General features: G+C 38.5%; 1 protein-coding gene and 1 pseudogene across 2 annotated transcripts in view; both read left to right on the forward strand.

Annotated features, from left to right (window-relative positions):
* The window catches only part of FRMD5 (FERM domain containing 5), a 487,250-nt gene that overhangs the window by 317,351 nt on the left and 148,134 nt on the right, over positions 1-21,765 (forward strand). The window lies entirely within an intron of this gene.
* LOC102844156 lies at positions 5,253-6,498 on the forward strand (annotated as a pseudogene).

Here is a 21,765-nt window from a genome sequence, read left to right on the forward strand (position 1 = left end):
GGATGATAGAGAATTGATGCCTTTGAGTTGTTGTGATGGAGAAGAGTGTTGAATATACCATGGACTGCTAAGAGAACAAACAGGTTTGCCCTGGAGAGGGTGAAGCCAGAATGTTCCCTGGAGTCAAGGATTCTGAAGCTTTGTCTGACATACTTTGGGCGTGTTGCAAGGAGGGACTGGTCCTTGGAGAGGGACATAATGTTTGGGAGAGTGGAGGGACGGCGCAGGAGAGGAAGACCCTAGATGAGATGGATCTATTCTGTGAGTGGAGTGGTGAGAATGAGTGTGTTTGAGACAGCGAGGTTGGCATAGGATAGAACGGCGTTTAGGGCTTTTGTACAGAGGGTCACTATGAGTCGCAAATGACTCGATGGCACATAACAACAATAACAATTGACCTTTTCAATGATTCGTTTCATAGATGTAATCAATCTGACTCCTCTGCAGGCCACCTGGTGAATTCCATATATAAAGTTGCAGTTTGTGGGGGTTTTTTCAGAGGCATTTTAGTTGTTGTTGTTATGTGCCCTCACTTCAGAACCAATTTGTATCTGACCCTCAAGCATGTTTTCAGAGACGGCAAATCACATAGGAGGAAACTGCCCTGCTTTCTCTGTCAACTTTAATAGATATTTAATGTACTATAATTTAAAATATTATAAACATGGAATTAATATAATTTAATTTCTTTTTTAAAAAGTGTATCCAGAGTAGTTTAAATAATGCTTACCCTCTCCCTGATCAGCACCTGCTTAACTAGGTCTGTTTATGTACTTAGGTTTCTGTATGTACTTAGTGATCTGTTTGACTTGTACATACAATGCTTGTTTCTAAAAGTTATTTATTCGCTCCACACACTGCCTGATGAGAGAGAAAAATTACTCTGTAAATCTTGTTCTGTCTCCATGATATGTTTTCACAACTAAACTAAACTCTAGCCTTCAGGTTTGCTGACAGAAAGTCTAACACTAAGGAGTGGAACATCTATCCTTTTGATATGTTATATGAGTTCATGAAAAATGAATGAGAAATGTTGAATAGTGTGTGTGAACAGCTAATGTTTACATGCTGATCTTGGCTTGAAAAAGACAAAAATGGAATTTTGCTGTTATCTATTCTTCCTGAGTTTACCTGTCACAAGCAATAGTAGTGTCTGAAATATTAATGTATCTCGTAGTAGTCCCTTTTAAAGGAGAAGAAGCTCAGCAATACTGAGGAGTTGGGATTTGAGATTTCTTTAGATATTATCTTCACCTTTCACCCAATACATCCTGCCTCCCACTAGGCTCTAGAAAACTGTTGTTGTTGTTAGGTGCTATCAAGTCAAGTATAATCCATAGCAACCCTATGAACAACAGCTCTGAACCCTGTACTATCCTGCCCTTCCTCCCATTGTGCAGTCAGTGTGTCAAGCCACCTGGTTGAGAATCTTCCTCTCCTTTCACCAATCCTCTGCCTTTCTGAGCATCATGGCCCTCTCCAAGGAATAGCCCTACCTAGCAAAATGCCCAAAGTAAATGAGGCAAAGCTTAATCATCTTTGCCTCCAAAGAGCACTTTAGTTGCACTTTCTCCAAGATGTATTTGTTTCTTCTTTTGGCAGTCCATGGGATGTTCAGTGCTCTTCTCTAGCACAACAGCTCAAAGGCATCATGTCTTCTTCTGTCATCCTTATGTCTTGTCAAGTTCACAGATATATAGCAAGTGATTGGAAAGACTATGGCCTGAATAAAATACATATTGGTGCTCAAACTGACGCCAATATTCTTCAGTAATTTGGAGAGATCCCTAACTGCAGTCTTTCCCAGTGCAGTACGTCTCCTAATTTCCTGACTTCCAGTACCAAGGGTGTTGATTGTGGATGCAAGTAAAATGAAGTTGACAGTTTTCATCTTTTCTCCACTTTTCATGATATTGCCTATAGGTCCAGTGCTAAGAATTTTTGTTTTCTTGGCATTGTGATGTAATCTATATTGATCGTCTACAGCAAGTGCTTCAAGTCCTCCTCGCTTTCAGCAAGCAAGGTTGTGTCATCTGCATGACACGAGTTCGTGATGAGTCTTCCTCTAATCTTGATGCCACTTCTTCATAGAGTCCAGCTTCTCGAATAATTTGTTCACCTACAACCAGGAGAGGATAATATAGATGAATGAAACCTTCTAAGAATCAAATCCCTATGCACATCCAAAAGCTTCTTCAACAGGGTAAAAAGGGAAGACACAGACTGGGAAAAATATTTGGTAATGACATGTCTAATAAGGGACTTATATCTAAAATTTATAGAATACTTGATCACCACAACAAGATAAAGGTTAACAACCCAGTTGCAAAATGGTCACAGGATACGAACAGACACTTCACTAAAGAAGACATTCAGATGGCAACCAAACACATGAAGAAATGTTCAAAATCCATAGCCCTAAGAGAGATACAAATCAAAACAACTATGAAAATCCTCTCACCCCAGTAAGAAGAGCAAAATTTAACAGAGCAGCAAGCAACAAGTGCTGGTGAGGTTGTGGAGAAACTGGAACCCTTATTCACTGTTGGTGGAAGATTAAAATGTTGCAACCACTCTGGAAGGCAGTATAGAGCTTTCTCAAGAAGTTGCAAATAGAAATACCATTTGACCTAGCAGTTCCACTACTGGGAACATACCCTAAAGAAACCAGAACTGCCACCCAAACAGATATATGCACACCTATGTTTATTGCAACTTTGTTCACAATAGCAAAGAGTTGGAAACAACCCAAGTGCCCATCAACAAACAAATGGGTAGAGAAGCTGGGGTATATTCACACAATAGAATATTATGTGGCACTGAAAAACAAAAACCTCATGAAATTATTCAAAATGGGTGACCCTGGAGGACATTATGCTGACTGAAATATATCAGTCACAAAAAGACAAATACTGCATAATACCATTGTTACAGAACAGGTCTGATATAGGAGTTGGGAGGGAAACTAAAAGAGGAGATAAAAAATGTACACAACATTGAAACAGACAAGGGAGAGAACTGTATAAAAGGAATATGTGATTTGATGTTATTAGCCTGACAGGAGTCCAGAATATGAGTTGTATATTAAAGTGGTCCAGTGGTGGGAGTGGGGACTGTAGAACAGTGAAAAAACTTTTTTTTTAAGAAAATAACAAATGGGGGAGAGGGGACAAGGAGGAAAATGTTCAACAATGAATGAATGGATATCCAAATTCTTTATAAACTTTCATTAAAATCTTTAAAAAATCTAAATAATTTATTCAGCATACAGATTGAATAGGTAAGGAGAGAGAATACAACCCTGATGAATTCCCTTCTTAATTTTAAACCATGTAGTGTTCCCTCACTCTATTTGCACAACAACCTCTTGGTCTAGGTATGTATAAGTTTCTCATGAGCACAATTAAGTGCTATGAGATTCCCATTCTTTTCAGTGTTAGCCATAACTTCTCATGGTCCACACAGTAAAATCCCTTTGCATAGTCAATAAAACACATATAGACATTCTTCTGGTATTCTTTACTTTTAGCCAGGATCCATCTGACAACAGCAATGATATCCCTCCACTGCTTTTAAATCCTGGTTGAACTTCTAGCATTTCCCTATCTATGTATTGTTCTAGTGTTTAAATTATCTTCAGCAGTATTTTCCTTGCTTGTTATATTAATAATATTGTTCAGTATTTCAAAATCATCTTAAGACTAGGTTTAAAGCATCTTAAGAATAGGTTTGAACACCAGTAGTCAAAGACCAAATGAGTTGTGGGATGATATCAAAGATATCATCCATGGAGAAATCAAAATGTCATTAAAAAGATAGAAGATAAAAAAATCAAAATGGTTTAAGAGACTCTGAAAATTGCACTAGAATGTCAGAAAGCCAAAACAAGGGGGGAACCTGCCAAAGTAGAAGAGCTGAGAAGATTTCAAAGGGAAACTTGAGAAGACAAAGCTAATTATTATAATGGAATGTGCAGAGAACCGGAATTGGAGAATAAAAAGGGAAGAATTCACTCTGCATTTCTCAAGCTGAGAGGACTGAGAAACAAATTTAAGCCTCGAGTTACAATATTGAAAGATGTTATGGGCAATATATTGAATGACCCAGTAAGCATCAAAAGAAGATGGAGGGAATACACAGAGTCACTGAACCAAAAGAACTGACTGACAGAAAATTTCAGGATATTCCATATGAGCTGGAGCCAATAGTAATGAAGGAGGAAGTGGAAGCTGCATTGAAGGCACTGGCAAAAATTAAGGCCCCAGTAATTGCTGGGATACCAATTGGCTTATTTCAGTTAACAAACGCAGCCCTGGATGCACTCACCGGTCTAGCCAGGAAATCTGGACAGCTGTCTGGCCAACAGATTGGAAGATGCCCACATATGTTCCCATTCCCAAGAAAGGTGAAGCAACAGAATGTGGAAACAATTACATAATATCTAGAAGATTAGACATAGTATTTTATAGAATCATGGCATTTTAAAGCTGGATGAGAGCTTATCTTTCTTCTGTTTCAATTAGAAAATTTTTATTTCCTTCACAGAGACCCAGTATGGTCAATAAATTTAGCAAAATAGTCTAATAGCTTGCTTTGGGCTGGACGTTAGCTCAAATCTGATTCCCAGGCCAATATGGTTTTGACTGTATACTATGTGACATAACAAACATTAGTAGGCTTCATTAAATAACGTGTAATGTGGATGATTTGGCAGCTGTGGATTTTTCTGGTTATGACAGTCTTTTGCATCGCTATAACTAGGTGTCACTGTTTGAATTGTGTTCAAAAAAATAAGTGTTGCCTTGGCTGGGCCACAACTCTCAGTGGTCTGGTAGTTATGTAATGATGTCACTTGGCAGTTATATTATGATCTCCATGATATGCTCTGATGTGATAAACCAATCAGTTGTAAAATAATTAAGGGTGGAACAAAACACCCTTACTCCCATCACAACTCTGATCTGATGTAATAAGAATTTCCCCGTGATTTGACCTGCAACACCTTTATCTTACATGAAATAAAAGGGGAGAGAGGAGAGCAGAGCAGAGGAATCTCCTACTACTGAGAAAATGTCTTTGGAGCCTGGGCCCCATGCTGTGATGCACCTTGACACAGGAGATGGCCAATAAACATGAAGATCTCCAAGTTATTGAAGGAGGACAAGACTCTTCTCCTGGGAGACCCAGCTTGTTGGGGAGGTGGAGGAGGCAGCTCAGCAGACGGTTTCAGGCTTCAGGGGCCAGCCACTGCTATGATCCTGCTGGAGGTGAACAACCACATCATCGAGGAGATCCTCAAGTTTGAGAACGTGGCCACCAGAAACTACTAGTAGAAGTAACCTTTACAGGTTTTCATGGGGTCTTCTATCATATTTCAAATAAAAGTGATGGTCATTATTTCTTTGAAATTTGATGAGGAAATTTGACATGGTGCTGATGAGTTATTAAAGAGAGCATATGGAAATTTATTGGTAAACCCAGAATCAGGATACAATGTCTCTTTTCTGTGTTGTTGTTGGTGTTGTTAAGTGACATCGAGTCACCTGTGACTCATAGTGACCCTATGAACAATAGCTCTGAAGCCCAACCTATCCTGAGCTAGTCTCACTGATACCAACACATTTACCTCCACTGCCCCAGTTACTGTATCAATGCATCTCATCTGCGGTCTTCCTCTCCTGTGCTGTCCACCCTTCTAAGCATGATGTCCTTCTCCAAGGGCCAGTCTCTCCTGGCCACATGCAAAAGTATATGAGATGAAGCTTCAAAATCCTAGCCCAATGAGAAACTTGGTTTCACCCTCTCCAAAACAGACTTACTTGTTTTCTTGGCAGTCCATGGTATGTTCAGGACAGTTCTCCAGCACCACAACTCAAAGTCACTTATTTTCTTTGGTCTATGACCTTGAAAACCTGCTGACCTCCAAGGATTCCATTATGCATCAGGCTGGCATATTAAAACTAAACTGTTTTGCCTATCTTCTAATTCCAAGAAGAAGCCAAGGAAGGAGAGATTAGGGATGATGAGATCATATATGTTGAGTCTTAAAAGGACAGAGTCACAGTAGTCTTTAGCACAGTGTTCAAAGATGATAATGTGGTCATTGGAAAGGTGTTTATGGAGGAATTCAAAAGGGACGCAGAGCCAGCCACACAGCACCACAGGTCCTTTCAGCCACAGGGTACCTCCTCTCTAACAGGACACCAATGCTGCTATGGGCAACATCGGTTATATCACCTTCCTGCTGTTCCCTCACCACACCAACACCAATGTCTGAGACCATCCCATTACCTGACGGCATGTTCCAGGACTGCCCGCACTACCACGTGAAGGCCTTTGTCCGTACATATATGCGGGTCCAAGGTGCCGAACCATGTATGCCCAGATGCTGAGAAAAAAGAAATGAAAACAGTCACAGGTCTTGCTTTCACCCAGCCAACTCTGGGGTGCAGGAGAAGTAACTGGCAACTGAAGGCAGAAACACTCGCTACCCGATAATTGTAGCTTTTAATGTTGCACCTCTTCAGATTCTTAAAGGATTCTGCATTTTGGTTCCATTTTGTACATGTTTGGAAAAGAATCTGCAGAAACGAGCTATGTTTGCAAGGACTTCATATTTCCCAAGAATTGAAAAAAAGAGTAATTCCATTTGATTAACTTAATTCCTTTTCTATATCTTCCCTCCTTCACTCTCCTTCCCTTCTACCCACTTGTTCTTTGCTCTTTCACTTTGTGTTATGTCACTGGTAATGAGTTGCAGTCTAATGCAGTCTGAACTTGTTTTCTCCAAAGTATTTGAGTTTAAAACTCCTGTATCTAAAGAAATATGGTTGAGGTCATTAATAAAGAAAATATATCATAAATAACAATAACAACAAACAAAACTTCCTCCTGCGTTGACAGAGGGTGAGAAAGCCACCCTCTAGAGCCAACGTGCAACATTTGGACTTCCAGCCTCCTAAACTATTGGATAATAATTTTCTATTTGTTAAAGCTATCTGCATGTGATATTTATGTTATAGCTGCTCTAGATAATTAAGGTATTAGGAAAGCCAGATAAATATTTTGTTTTCTACTGGAAAGATTTGGAGTGTGTTTTGGATGACTAGAGTTGAGATATTAGGTTCATATCAGTGGCTAGAAGATGGACAAAGGTTGATCGGTGGCTAAAGCCATGGGCTGGAAAGGAGCTGCCCAGTCTGTAGTAAAGAGACGTTCACTGGCCAGAGGATTTGTTACAGAATTGGACAGCCCACGTGGTCAGTGGTTAAGAAAGAATAATTCTTGAAAAATCCAAACAAGCCCACTGGAATTGAAACCCAAAGTTACATTACTTGCCAAGGAAACTAAAAATTGGGCCAAGTGCTGAGAAAAAGCATACTCACATTTTCCGCAGTATAGTTTTTCAGCCTGGGTACCAAATACAGTCTTATAGAAGGCAGTTTCCATTGAAGATGAGCTTACTGTGTGTGTTGGGGGGAACCCCACCTAAAAATCATCCACTATGGATGACTCAAAGCCCACATGATCTGAAAGGAATTTTAAAACAATATTTTTTTTAATTTTATTACTTTTGTGTGAATGTACCGTCAAATCAGATCTGACTGATACAGGAGGAGATTGTCCCTCCTTCCCCCGCAGAGCATCTGGTGGATTCGAACCGTGCGCCTCTGGCATTGTAGTTGCAGCTCCTTGTCACTAGGCCACCAGAGCTCCCCTAAAACAATATTTTAAAAAAGGTAAAAGAATAAATAATCTTTAAGCTCAAGAGAGTTAGAAGGACATTTTTTTAATTATCCGTTTGATTCTCTACAGGAATATTTACCCCTAATGTGTTGGGGATTGATTTGAAAGGCAAATTACAGATTTGAAGCCACTGAATGTTCTTTGGTGGAGCTTATTTTCCTTCTTTTAAATAGTTTCAGTCTTTTTTTTTTATCTTTCACTGGAACTGATGAAGTAAACATAGTCCATCTCCTTAAAGCAAACCCAGCTCCTCAGAGAATGAGCTGCCTGGACAGACTGCCATACTTGGATCCTGGAAGAATCTCTCCTGCAGTGTCATCTTCTCTGCACCTCTTGTTTGTTCTCCTGATTTATTTCTTCTATCTTTGTAACTTAATCACTCATTACTACAAGCTGAAGCTTTTAAACTGCCAGGTCCTACTCTTCTTATATTTTTAACATGATTCCACTTCTCAGGAAATTCTTTAAAGATAATATCCTGTCTGTCCTACTGGAAACAAAGAACCGTCCACAAGAACCTTTCACAGTGGTTAACTGTTTCTGAAATGTCCGTAGTCTCTGCTGAGAACATGCAGAAAAGGCTCCATTACTGATTTAGATTAAGCCTAACATTATGTTATGACTAGGGAAAACTTTAATGAAAACACATACTTTGTTTATATGAAAATACATCAGATCCCAGCCAGGTTAATAGGAAGGGAAAGACCATCATAAAGTTTACATGTAGAAATTTAGTTTGCAAGTGAAGCCTAGTTTTTTTATTTCCAGGTGAAAATGTATATTAGCTTCAACTCACAAATATTTTAAACATTAGATCCTGTGCGTTTATAAACAAATGGATTCATCTCCATGCCTTAGCACAATATCAGCAGTCTATTTGAAGTAAATATTTTTATTTTTCTATTTCTATTCTATAAAAACCCTTTGTAATTTATGAAGACCTAAAGCATTCTTTAAGAACTTCAGAGAAGGATGGCTACGTTCCACTTATCCTGTAATGAAGCATAAAAATTTAGTCCTCCAAATAGAAAACTAGGGTTGCTCACATGTTACCTGTTGGTAGAAATAGAAATTTGTGAGTTTCATTACTTATTCCTTTTTCCCCTCCTTTTCTTTTCTTTGAATCCTGTACAATCTTTAATTGCCTTATCTTATATATTCTTCAATCTTTATACAGGATTGGATAACTTCTCTGTCATTTTCCTGTCCATAACTTGACCCAAGCAGAAACTGGTTCCATTTCAATTTTGTATTTGTAACTGATAACTCATTCCATAGTTACAAAATGGTATCTGTCAGGGACTATTATGTAACATTTATTGTGGAACAGAGTTAATTTTACTTGGTTTTCTTTAATGGAAACCCTTCAGTAAAACTTTAATTCAGACTGTATTTAAAAGTCTTCTAGTGTTTCTTTTTAATTTTCTCCAAAGGGATAAAAATAATAAAGAAATTAAAAAGTTTGAAAAGCTATACTGTGTTGGCTTTCCTATAAATGAAAGTTTTTTATTTCGTTTTGCTACAGGTTAAACCTCTTTAGACTCTTGAGATCTAGGTGTTGATGAGGTGGCTTATATGGTATTTTATCTGACTACCTTACTGGGTCACTTCTCTGCTATTTTAAGATATTTTTCACTTTCCCCTTCTTCCTAACACAGGTTGATTCTAAGAGCTTCATAATCTTAGTGTTAATGTAGAAGACTGATTTTCATTAGAGCTTATTGGATACGCTTTTGGTAATCTGTTCCTGCAAACTCAGAAAATGGGGTGGGTGGTTGTTTTGTCTTGTGTCTTTTTTCCCCTTTCCTTTCCTCACTGTAAAGTGTCCTTAAGCAAAAACTAGTGCAAGCCCTATCTCAGTAAATGGAACTTATATGTACCCAGTGGATAAGTCAGTAACCAAGTCATCTCAAAGCTTCTCTGTTAATCATTCCCCATAATCCTCCTATCACCAAGTCTTATCCATTTTCCTTCCTAAAGAGCCATCAAATCTATTTCTCATTTGTCATTTCCTTCTAGTATCATTGAAAAAGCCTCCTAGATAAGATTCCTCTGCACAGCACACTCTTGCTGCCTTCTAGACTTTCACAATCTCATCCTGTCACCTTCTTCCTTAATAACTTTTCTGCCACTTCAGCCTATTATTCTTCTTAGAATTCTTCTCAGAACTTTAACACTGCCTCCAATATGGTCTACTATTTTATCTCTCCCTGCTTTTCTGCTCCCAGTATGTGTCCACTCTGATCTTAACCATCCTGTTCCTTTGAATGTACTTCATTCCCTTATGATTTCCTTTCAGGGAGCTCTGGTGGCCTAGTGGTAAGAAGCTGTGCTGAAATTCACAAGGCAAGTGGTTCAAGGCCACCAGAAGCTCTATGGGAAAAGGATGGGCAGTCTCCTCCTGTGAAATTAACTGCCTCTGAAAACCTGGCAGAGGGTTGTCTGTGGGTCAGTTCCAACTCTACGGTACACAACTACATGGTTAACTTATAAACCCGGATTCCCTTTCAAGATCTTTGACAGTTTGTCCTTTGTGTACATACAACTCTTCCTCTTTCCTTTGACTTATGCCCTGACCACCAGAGAGTTTTTTCAACGTGACCTAAGGAGGAGGAGTGGAGTTTGAAGAGGGACTAGAGACGTGAGAAAAGAAGGCAAGACAGGTTCTGATCAAGCCTCCTTTATTGAACTAATATCACAGGCTTATATAGGGGAACTGCCTAGGATATCAGTTTACAATAGGAAGGAGGGACACGCCCCAAGGCATTGAATTACAAACAATGATCTAGTGGTAAGCAGTTTCCCAGAGATGGGCTGGCTGGCCACTGTGTGTCAGAAGTGAGTATGTAAAATGAGGTCCACAGACAAAAAGTGTTGCTCGTGCCAGAGCCAAGACCCGCTCAGGGTGGCTTCCCACAGAATATCATCTTCTTTTCCCTTGCTTTACGACACTTCCTAGAAAACTTTCCCTAACATCCAGATTCCTGAGATTTTTTTTTCAGTGTCAATCAGTTTTTTCTGGTTCAGTGACTCTGTGTATTCCCTCCATCTTCTTTTGATGCTTACTGTATCATTCAATCTATTGCCCATAGCATCTTTCAGTAGAGACCCAAGGCTTTATTTTGTTTTTCAGTTCTTTCAGCTTGAAAAATGCCGAGCAAGTTCTTTCCTTTTTATTCTCCAATTCCAGCTCTTTCTGCACATTCCATTATAATACTTTGGTTTGTCCTCCCAAACTGCCCTTTGAAACTGTCTGTACAGCTCTTTCATTTCAACATGTTTTCCTTTATATTTGCCTTCCTGATGCTCCAGTGCAATATTTAGAGTCTCTTCAAACATCCAGTTAGATTTTTTTCTCCTCCATTTTTATAATGACCTTTTGCTTTCTTCATGGATGATATCCTTGATATCATCCCACAACTCATTTGATCTTCTATCATTGCTGTTGAATGCCTCAAACCTATTTCTAAGATAATTAAAAAATTCAGACGAAATTGATTCAAGATCATATGTTGGTTTCTGTGGACTTATTTTCATTTTATTCAGCCTCAGTTTAAACTTGTATATGAGTAATTGATGATCTGACCCACAATCATCACTGGCCTAGTTTAGACTGTTGATAATTGAGCTTCTCCAGTGATTTCTTTGACATATGAATCCTATTGCTACGCAGCCCATCAAGTGAAATCCATGTGTAAAGTTGTCTTTTGTGTCTTTTAGAGAAGTATTTGCAATGAATAAATCATTATAATTACAAAATCCAGTCATTCTATGTCCAACTTCATTTCTATCACCAAGCCCACATTTTTCAACTACTGTTCCTTCTTCGCTGGTAGTGAAGGAAGAAATAGAAACTTCATTGAAGGCACTGGCCAAAAATAAGGCACCAGGAATTGAGGAGATACCAATTGGCTTGTTTCAATTAACAGATACAGCCTTTGATGCACTTATCAGTCTATGCTAGGAAATTTGGAGGACAGCTCTCTGGCCAACAGATTGGAAGGGTCCGTATTTGTTCCCAGTCTCAAAAAGAATGATACAACTGAATGTGGAAATTATCAGACAATATGATTGATATCACATGCAAGCAAAATACTGCTGAAGATCATTCAAAAATGGCTGTAACAGTACACAAATAAGGAACTGCTAAAAGTTCAAGCGAAATTTAGAGGAGGCCCTGAAACCAGGGATATCATTGCTGATGTCAGTTGGATCCTGGCTCAAAGTAAAGAATATGAGAAGACTGTCCATTTCTTCTTTATTAACTGTGCAAAATTGTTTGACTGTGTGGGTCATGACAAGTTGTGGCTGACACTGAGAAAAATGAGAATCCCAGAGCACTTGGTTGTACTCATGCAGAATGAAACAAGGGAACACGGCATGATTTTGAATTGGAAAGGGAGTGCATCAGAATTGTATTCTATCTCCATACCTATTCAATCTATATTCTGAGAAAATGATCCGAGAAGCTGGACCCTATGAAGAGGAATGTGGTATCAGGATTAGAGGAAGACTTATTAATAACCTGTGCTATGTAGATGACACAATCTTACTTGCTGAAAGTGAGGAGGATTTGAAGCACTTGTTGCAAAAGATCAAGGAATGCAGCCTTCAGTATGGATTGTGTCTCAATATCAAGAAAACAAAGATTCTTACCACTAGACCAAATAGGCAGTGTCATAATGGATGGAGAGGAGGTTGAAACTATCAACAGCTTCATCTTGCCTGGATCCACAGTTAACATCCTTGGTATGAACCATCAGGAAAATAAGGAGATGCATTGCATGGGGAAAATCTGCAGTTAGAGACCTTTCCAAATTACTAGAAGGGTGGATGGACAGCACAGGAGAGGAAGACCGTGGATGAAATGGATTGACACAATAACTGGGGTCATGGGGATAGGTGTGTCGGAGTCAGTGGCTCAGGATAAAGCAGAGTTCAGAGCTATTGTACATAGGGTCACTGTGAGTCGCAAGTGACTTGATGGCACATAACAGTAAAAACAATGGTGGCCTACTGGCAAGAAGCTGCGCTGCAATCCCAAAGGCATGAGGTTCAAGTCCACCAGCTATTCTGTGGGAGAAAGATTGGCAGTCTCCTCCCATGAGATTAACTGCCTCCAAAAACCCACCAAAGGGGTAAGCTATTGGTCTGTCCAATTCAATGGTACACAAAAACAGCAATAACAATATAGCAACTTCAAGAGAGCTCTGGTAGTCTAGTGTTAAGGAGCTACACCGCCAACCCAAAGACATATGGTTAGAATCCACTAGCTGTCCCATGGAACAAAGATGGGCCATCTCCTCCTATGTGATTTACAGCCTCTGAAAACTGCTGGAGCATCAGCTATGAGTTGGCTTCAACTTGACAACAGTGGTACATTCAAAAAGAACAGAGATTATACCAGTTTGCTCACCAGTCTATCCGCAGCCACTAACATAGTACTTTATATATTGTTGCTGTTGTGTACATGAAGTCAGAACTGGCCCATAGCTGCCCCTCCAGGTGGGTTTTCAAAAGCAGTTCATTGCACAAGAAGAGATTGCCCATCCTTCTCCCTTGGTGAGGGGTGTGGGAGCAGGATTCAAATCACGTGCCTTTGGGGTTGCAGTGCAGCTTTCTCACCACACTAGTCAACCAGAACTCCCTCTGTCATACAGTACATGCTTAATAAATAATTTTGAATTAATAAACACATAAACATCTCTTACTTGTAATATATAATTTATTCATTAAAATGAGCTGCATCCACAACTCATTCTGTCCAGAATAAGCTGCAGCCTTAGCTTTACTGAAAACTTCTTTTCTACTGAAATAACATATTCTCAATCTCCTGTTATGTGCTGTCGAGTCAGAATTGACCCATAACTGACCCTCTAGCAGGTTTTCAGAGGCAGTAAATCACATGGAGGAGATGGCCCATCTTCCTCGCCGAGGCAGCTGGTGGATTCAAACCTCTTTAAGGGTTGGCAGTGCAACTCCTTACCTACGAGGCCCCCAGAGAGCTCCCAGGCTATTTCTAACTGGGAACCAATTTTAAGATCAAGAAAATTCTGATTTCTAATGTATAGTTTGGGTATTTATGTTGGTAGTGATAGCATTATCAGTTAATGTCTAGACAATTCCAACTCATATTGACCTTTTGTATGACTTTATGTATGTCAGAATAGAACTGTGCTCAATGGCTGTGACCTTTTGGAAGTAGAGCACCAGGGCTTTTCCCCTGAGACACTTCAAATGGGTGTCATTGTGTTGTTATGCACCACTGAGTCAAAACTCATAGCTGACCCTCAAGCACGTTTTCAGAGGCAGTGAATTACACAGGAGGGAATTGCCTTTTTCCCGCAGAACACCTACTGGGTTAGAACCCAAACCTTTGAATTGCCAGAGCAGTTCCTTACCACTAGGCCACCAGAGCTCCCTAATGCATAACCTGTAAAGCTTTTAACTGAAAGGTTGGCAGTTTGACTCTACTAATCACTCCATGGGATAAAGAAGGACAGTCTTCTCCTTAAGGATTTGCAGCCTCAGAAACCCTGTGGAGAAAGGTCACTGTAATCAGAACTGACTGGGCAACAGTGAGGTTTAGAGATGACCTTTTAAAGTAGCTTATGAGATCATTTCCTTCAAGACACCTTAAATTAACTTGAACATCCAACCTTTCATTTAGTATCTGAGTTTGCACCACCATTTACAACAGCCAGGACTACTTTTCAATGATTACGGAGTTTTCTGTATATGAGGAGGAAAATTGTCACAAGACAAGAGGAATTTCCGAGTAAAAAGATGAAGTAACACAAGCCAGAGAGTATTTTAAGAGAGCAGGGGTCCAGATTCTAATTAAATTCAGAGGTGGAGAAAGAGGCATTTAAAGAACCTAATTACTTTAATGGTAGCAGAAAAGACATTAGGAGGTAAATAGGGGAATGTTACTTTAAAGACTTAATAGAGGGATAGTACATTAGAGGAACTGAGTTGCTCTTCCTAGTACTAATTCTTCCTAACGAGAAAGACATTTGTTTTTGTAATAGTAATGGTCTAAAGATTATCTCTGGTACCCAATCAACAGTGGTTCTTTACTCAAAGACTAATGCAAGACTGGATGTTCTGTTAACAAGAACTGAAGTAGTTTGAGATTTTGGTTATACTTAAGAAGCAGATTTTATTGACATAGAGAGGCACTTAAGTGTAGTGAATTAGCTTTGATCTCTTTGGAAACATACTTTGTAGGGCCTGAAAACCATATTAAAAGCAATATGATACTACATTAAAAGAGTAAACAAGCATCTTGGGAAATAATGCATATGACCAATTAAATTTATAGATTAGTATTTCAAAGTGGCAATTGGAGGAATTCAAATAGAACATCTGGGATTCTGAGCAGCCACACTAGACTTGAAATTCAATCATAAACTAATTGCATCTTGGTTCTCTTACTATAAATACTCTCTTTTCCAGTTGGAAATTGACTTTGTTCTTTATGTTTTGAATTTCACTGCTTTGGCCAATTCCTTTGTTTCCTTTTCCTTATTGATGTTGACTAAATAATTTCACATTCCAGGATTCTTCCTAGTCTTTATTAATCATTTGAAAAGAACAATAGATAAAAATAAGAAGAAACCCTTAATGAAGCAGAAATGACACAAAATATTCAGATTATCTTCACTAATATCTCATGACATTCTAGATGGACTTTTTTGAACTTGAAAGAAATAAATTACCCAACATATTTTTACATATTGTTACTTTAATTTCTTTTTGGTACATAATGAAGGAATCATCTCCCACTTCCCTTAACCTACCTTTGTCCATGGAGTGTAAACAGTATTCCACTCTGAGATATAGTTGCCTATTTTTAATTTTCTTCTTTAGACTTTATCATTTCTACTTTTTTGTTGTAAAATAAAAAAAAATCCATCTTAATTTTGTAATTCAGTGAGATTGCCTCTTTAAGCCTTAGAAGGTTGAGTTCAGTTCCTGGTCCCTTACTTCACCAGTTGACTCCTGTACCTCTCCTTGATCTTGGGGATGGAATTCAAATCCTTACAGACCTATATCTACCTATACCACACCAAGACTGCAAGAGCTGAAAAAACATGCCTAGAAAGCAAAGTGAGTATTTTGTGTATGAAAGATAGTGTGAAACACAGTGTATACCTTTGTAAGCAAAGCAATAGAAAATAAAAATTTAAAAAGAAAAAGAAAAGAAATGGCTCTAACAAGAAAACATACTGGGGAGGGGGGAACGAAGTAAGGTTTTTGTCCTCAGATGCAAAGGCTCATTTACTGGCATTTGTGGGAACTGTTTTATCAATACAGATCTATATTCCTTTAAGTAAATTTAGCAATTTGTATTTATTCAATAGAGTAAAAGCTACAGAACTTTTCATTTTGAAAGAAAAGTTAACACAAGATTCTCTAAAACACAAGTGCTAGCTTGATTTTTAAAACATTTTTATTTAAAAAATAAAAGAAATATATTGAAGATCACATAAGCCAATCTTTGGCTTACTATGTTGTTTACTTATAAGTTTGTCCCCCCCATCTCAGAAGGCATGCCTGTGTACCCCAACTTAATCATAGCCCTTTTCTTTTCCTAATTAGGAGCCACACTTCTGACTTTTAAAGAAATAACTTCTTTTCATTTTCCTTTTATAGCTTTTTCACCAAAACATACATTCTAAGCAAGACGATTTAGTCTTGCCCATGTTCCTGGTATATTTTAAGTTATTAATTTTAAATAAACTTTAAAATTTTCAGAAAAAATTTCTTTTTTCACAAAACATGTACTTGAAGCTCCCTTATTTTTCCTGTTGTGGTAATGACGTTTGTAAACTAGAACATACATTACCTTTCTATTGAAATTCATGGAGAATTTCAAATGACCTAACCAATTTGCTTACTCTGGGCATGTGTACAGAACATCCCTAGTAGGTGTGACTGTTCTATTTCCAAAGGAAGAGGAAATAAAGAGAAAGGACAGATCTGAAGAAGAAAATCTTAAAAAACAAAAGAACATATCTTTTGGTATATTTTGAAGTGTGACAATGTAGGGAGTGTAGAAAGAAGAAAAGGGAACCGTATTCTACATGTTTCCAATTTGCTTTAGACTCTGAATTTCAGAAGACATGAATCTTACAGAAAAAATAAATACTGGATGAAAGATAGGAGTAGGAGACAGGATGTGGTCATTACAAACATTGCTTCTTGACTCTCAAAGAGAAATTATTTATATAAATAGTATGGAAAAAATAAACATACTTTAAGGAATTTGGAAAAGACTTGACCTGTATTCAGACTCTATGTTATACAAATTTTTCTTCTTTCATCAAAAGCAACATTGTGATAGATGGAAGTTGTCAACAGTTTCATTTCTCTAGGATCCACAATTGGCACCCATGGTAGCAACAATCAAGAAATCAAAAGACTTGCTATACTGAGTAAATCTGCTGTCAAATAACGTTTTTTAAATGCTAAAGAGCAAGGATGGTAGTGTAAAGACTAAGGTGCACTTGATGAAAGCCATGTTATTTTAAAATGCACAATGAGCATTTGAAAAGTTGACTAATGAATAATAAAGAAAAAAAAGAATCAATACGTTTGAACTGTGGTATGGGCAAAAAGTATTGAATTGTCCATGCCTGGCCAAAGTACAAACAAATCTATCTTGAAATAAGGTTGATCAGAGTGCTCCTTAGGAACAAGAGTGATGAAGCTTTGTCTTGCTTACTTTGGGCTTGTTATCAGGAGGTGCTAGTCCTTGGAATAAAACATTATCCTGGTAAAAGTAGAGGGCTAACCAAAGAGATGAGCCAAACAACAAGATGAACTGACACAGTGACTATGAGAGTGGGCTTTGAGCAGGGTGGAGATTGTGAGAATGGGTGCAGAATAGGGCAGATTCATCTGTCCTACATAGGGTCACTGTAAGTTGTAGTTGACTCAACAGCACCTAACAACAATGATACAAAGGGCAGTCCTTGAAAGCTCAAGCTTGGGAACATAGAAAAGTTTTCTAATAAAATTAAATAACAAATGACATAAATTCCCATGTTGTTGTTATGTGCCATCAAGTCGCCTGTTACTCATAGCGACTCTATGTACAACAGCCCTAAACCCTGCTCTATCCCTTTCCAGTCTTATTGTCTCTGATATGCTTATCCCCATTACCCCAGTGATTAAATCAATCCATCTCACTGGGGGTCTTCCTCTCCTGTTCTGTCCCTCCAACCTCCCAAGCATGCATCCCTCTCCAAGGACTGGTCCCATCTTACAACATGTCCAAAGTATGTCAGACGGAGCTTCAGAATCCTTGCCTCCATCCAAGGAGCAGCCTGGCTTCACCCTCTCCAGGACAAACAGGAATTCTCATATTTTATGTATACATTATACTGGAACGTTTATTCTAAATTGGTTCATAGACATAAACAGGATATTTCTCCATAGAAATAATAATGTTGATTAGTTTTTATTTTATCACAAAGTATTACGTACTGTTAAAATGTACTTATGTCATGAAGAAAAGCAAGAAAAATACAATTATAGTTGTTGTTGTGTACCATAGAGTGAGAACCAAATGATTGTGGAACCTCCAGCAGGTTTTCAGAGGCAGTAATTCACATGGGAGGAAGTTACCCTTCATTTTCCCACAGGAAAACTGGTGGATTTTCACTGCCTACCTTTTGGTTGACAAAGCAGTTACTTACCATTAGGATAGGGAGCTCTGGTCACTAGTCTTAAGGAATCAAATTGACAATGCAAAGGTGCATAGTTTAAATCCATTAGCTGCTCTATGGGAGGAAGATGGGTAGTCTCCTCCCATGTAATTAACTACATCTAAAAACCTGCCAGACCATAGCCTGAATCAGATGCACCTTAATAATCAAACTGACATCATTACTTCTCAATAATTTGGAGAAGTCCCTAACTGCAGATTTTCCCAGTGCAATGCTTTTCCTTATTTCCTGACTGCTGGTACCAAAGGTGTTGATTGTGGATCCAAGCAAGATGAAATTGTTGATGGTTTCAATCTCCTCTCCATCCATCATGATGTTGTCTATTGATCCAGTTACAAGAATCTTTGTTTTCTTGACATTTAGAGGCAATCCAGGCCAAAGACTGCATTCCTTGATCTTCTGCAACAACGGCTTCAAGCTCTCCTCACTTTCAGCAAGCAAGGTTGTGTCATTAGTGTAACTCGGGTTTTTGATGAGTCTCCCTCCAATCCTGATGCCACATTCCTCTTCATAGAGTCCAGCTTCTTGAATAATTTGTTCTGTATGCAGATTGAATAGGTGTGGAGAGAGAATACAACCCTGATGCACTCACTTTTTAATTTTAAACTATGCAGTGTTCTCCTGCTATGTTCATACAATTTAGTGCTCTGGGACTCCCATTCTTCTCAATGTCAGCCACAACTTGTTATGATCCACAGAGTCAAATGTCTTTATGGAGGCAATAAGGCTCAAATAGCATTCTTCTGGTATTCTTTACTTTCCACAGCCTCTTCTAAATCCTGCTTGAATTTCTGGCAGTTAGTTATCAAAGTACTATTCTAGTCATCTTTTAATGAACTTCAGCAGTGTTTTGCTTACGTGTGATATTAATGATATTGTTTGATAGTTTCCATATTCAGTTGCATCACCCTTCTTGGATATGGGAACAAAAGTGGACCTCTTCCAATCCACTGGCCAAACAGCTGTCCTCCAAATTCCCTGGCATAGACTGGTGAGTGCATCCAAGGCTGCATCTGTTAATTGAAGCTGTCAGTTGGTATCTCATCGATTCCTGGGGTTTTATTTTTTTTTGCCAGTGCCTTCAATGCAGCTTCCACTTCCTCTTTCATTACCATTGACAGCATACATATAATATCCAATCATATATTCCTTTCAGATTATTCTTCCCCTCATCTATTTCATTGCAGTGCTATCCATCCACTCTTTTCTTATTCTTCCCCCAGACCCCTATGTCAGTACTATTTTATAACAGTGTTGATATGCAGTATTTGCCCTTTTTTGACTGAGATATTTCACTCAGCATAATGTCCTCCAGGCTTACCCATGTTGCATAATGTTTTATGAGTTCATTGTTTTTAAGTGCTGCATAATATTTCATTGTGTGGACTGTACCATAGTATTCTATTCATTCATTTGTTGATAGACACTTAGGTTGTTTCCATCTCTTTGCTATTGAATAATGCAGTAATAAACATGGGTATGCATAAAATTGTTTGAATTGTGGCTCTGGTTTCTTTAGTATATGTTCCCAGCAGTGGAACTGCTGTGTTAAATGGTATTTCTATTTCCAACTTTTTAAGAAAGCACCATACCACCTTTCATAGTGGTTGTACCATTTTACATTCCCACCAGCAGAGAATAAGAGTTCCAATCTCTCTACAGCCTCTCCAGCATTTGTTGTTTGCTGTCCTGTCTTTATTAATCTCTTAACAGTAAGTATTATTTTTATAATTAAAAAGTCACATATTTGCCCTAGATTTTATTAGCTAGGAATATCTTTGTTGGGATAAGCTTATGGTCCTTCTTTTAATATTTATATATTTTTTAATTGATCATCAAGATTTGTTTTCACTATTAATTTCTGAAATATAGGCTTTCAGGTAAATATTTCTTTACCTTTTTTCATTCCTTATTAATTTCATAGCTTTGTATATTTGCCAGTAGGAATTGTGCCCTGGAATGTTCTAGCTTGGATGACTTTTTTGAGAACTCTGATTTGAGAGCAAGGCATGAAGTCACCTTAGTTGTCAACATCCTTGGGCAGTGCCTAGTTTATCTCTGTGCTCAGCTAATCTGCTCTCATTCCTCATAGTTCACTGCTCTGGACATTTGCAATTCTGTTCCAAGTGAGCACATTAGAAGAGAGAGACGATTCCACGTCAGTGGGCAAAGCTTGGGTAGCCTAGGGTTATCACCTTCGAGCCAGTGGGAGCCTTGGCAGATTGCTCTGGGGGATGATTGTCATATGGCACAAAAGTCCCACTCATTGTTCAGCACACCTGCTTTGATGAATGAAAAGGATTTGCACATAAATTCTCAAAATTAAAAATTGTTGATTGATTTTAATTAAAAGTAGGCCTTTGATTTCTGTTTATTGTGACTCAAAGGTAGGCTTTCTCTGGTTTCTGAGTCCTAAAGTTACATGATTCTGATTGTGTCCTGCAGAATATTCTTTCTACATAATGGAATTTGGAAATATTTAAGTTTTATATTTCAATACTTCAAACATATATTGAGTGCCTACTGCATGCTAGGCACATCTGAACTATCAAGGTGATTAAGGCATGGCCCTGCTATTGAAAATTATAGAAGGACATTTTTTCTCATTACCACAATCAAAACTGTTTAAAAATGGACTGCCTATTTGAGGTATGAGCTCTCTGTCACCAAAGTGGACTTGAGAAAATCGGGGCCCTGAGATCAGGGCTGTGCAGTTGTGCCCATTGTTGTTTTTATGTGCCTAGAAGTCTACTATGCCTCATAGTGACTCTATGTACATAGCTCTGAACCCTGGCAGTCTACTGTACCCAACACGCCTATCCCCTTTACCCTAATTACTGCATCAATCCATCTGATCCAGGGTCATCCTCTCCTGTGCTGTCCCTCCTCCCTTCCAAGCATGATGTCCTCCAAGGACTGGTCGTCCTGACCACGTGTCCCAAGTATGTTAGATGGAGCTTCAAAATCCTTGCCTCCAAAGAGCAACTTGGTTTCACCCTCTTCAGGACAAATCTGTTTGTTCTTTTGGCAGTTCATAGTATATTCAGTACTCTTCTCTTGTTGTGCAGATTAGTCAAAGTAAATGGGCACCTGGAAGAGTACTGACATCCAGCCAACACTGCAATAACAGTGTTGTACACCACTGAGTCACCTGAGTCACCCAGAGGAATTGTTCCACCAAAAGAGTCCCCACATCTAGAAGAAGCTCTTCTTGGGATGTCATTATTAGGTGAAGAATCAGATCAATACTTGCTAATTCTTCTTGTCTATTAGTCTGTGCTCA

Source organism: Elephantulus edwardii, unplaced genomic scaffold (assembly GCF_000299155.1).
Source record: "Elephantulus edwardii isolate Elephantulus edwardi_28Jun2011 unplaced genomic scaffold, EleEdw1.0 scaffold00026, whole genome shotgun sequence".
NCBI classification, from domain to species: domain Eukaryota; kingdom Metazoa; phylum Chordata; class Mammalia; order Macroscelidea; family Macroscelididae; genus Elephantulus; species Elephantulus edwardii.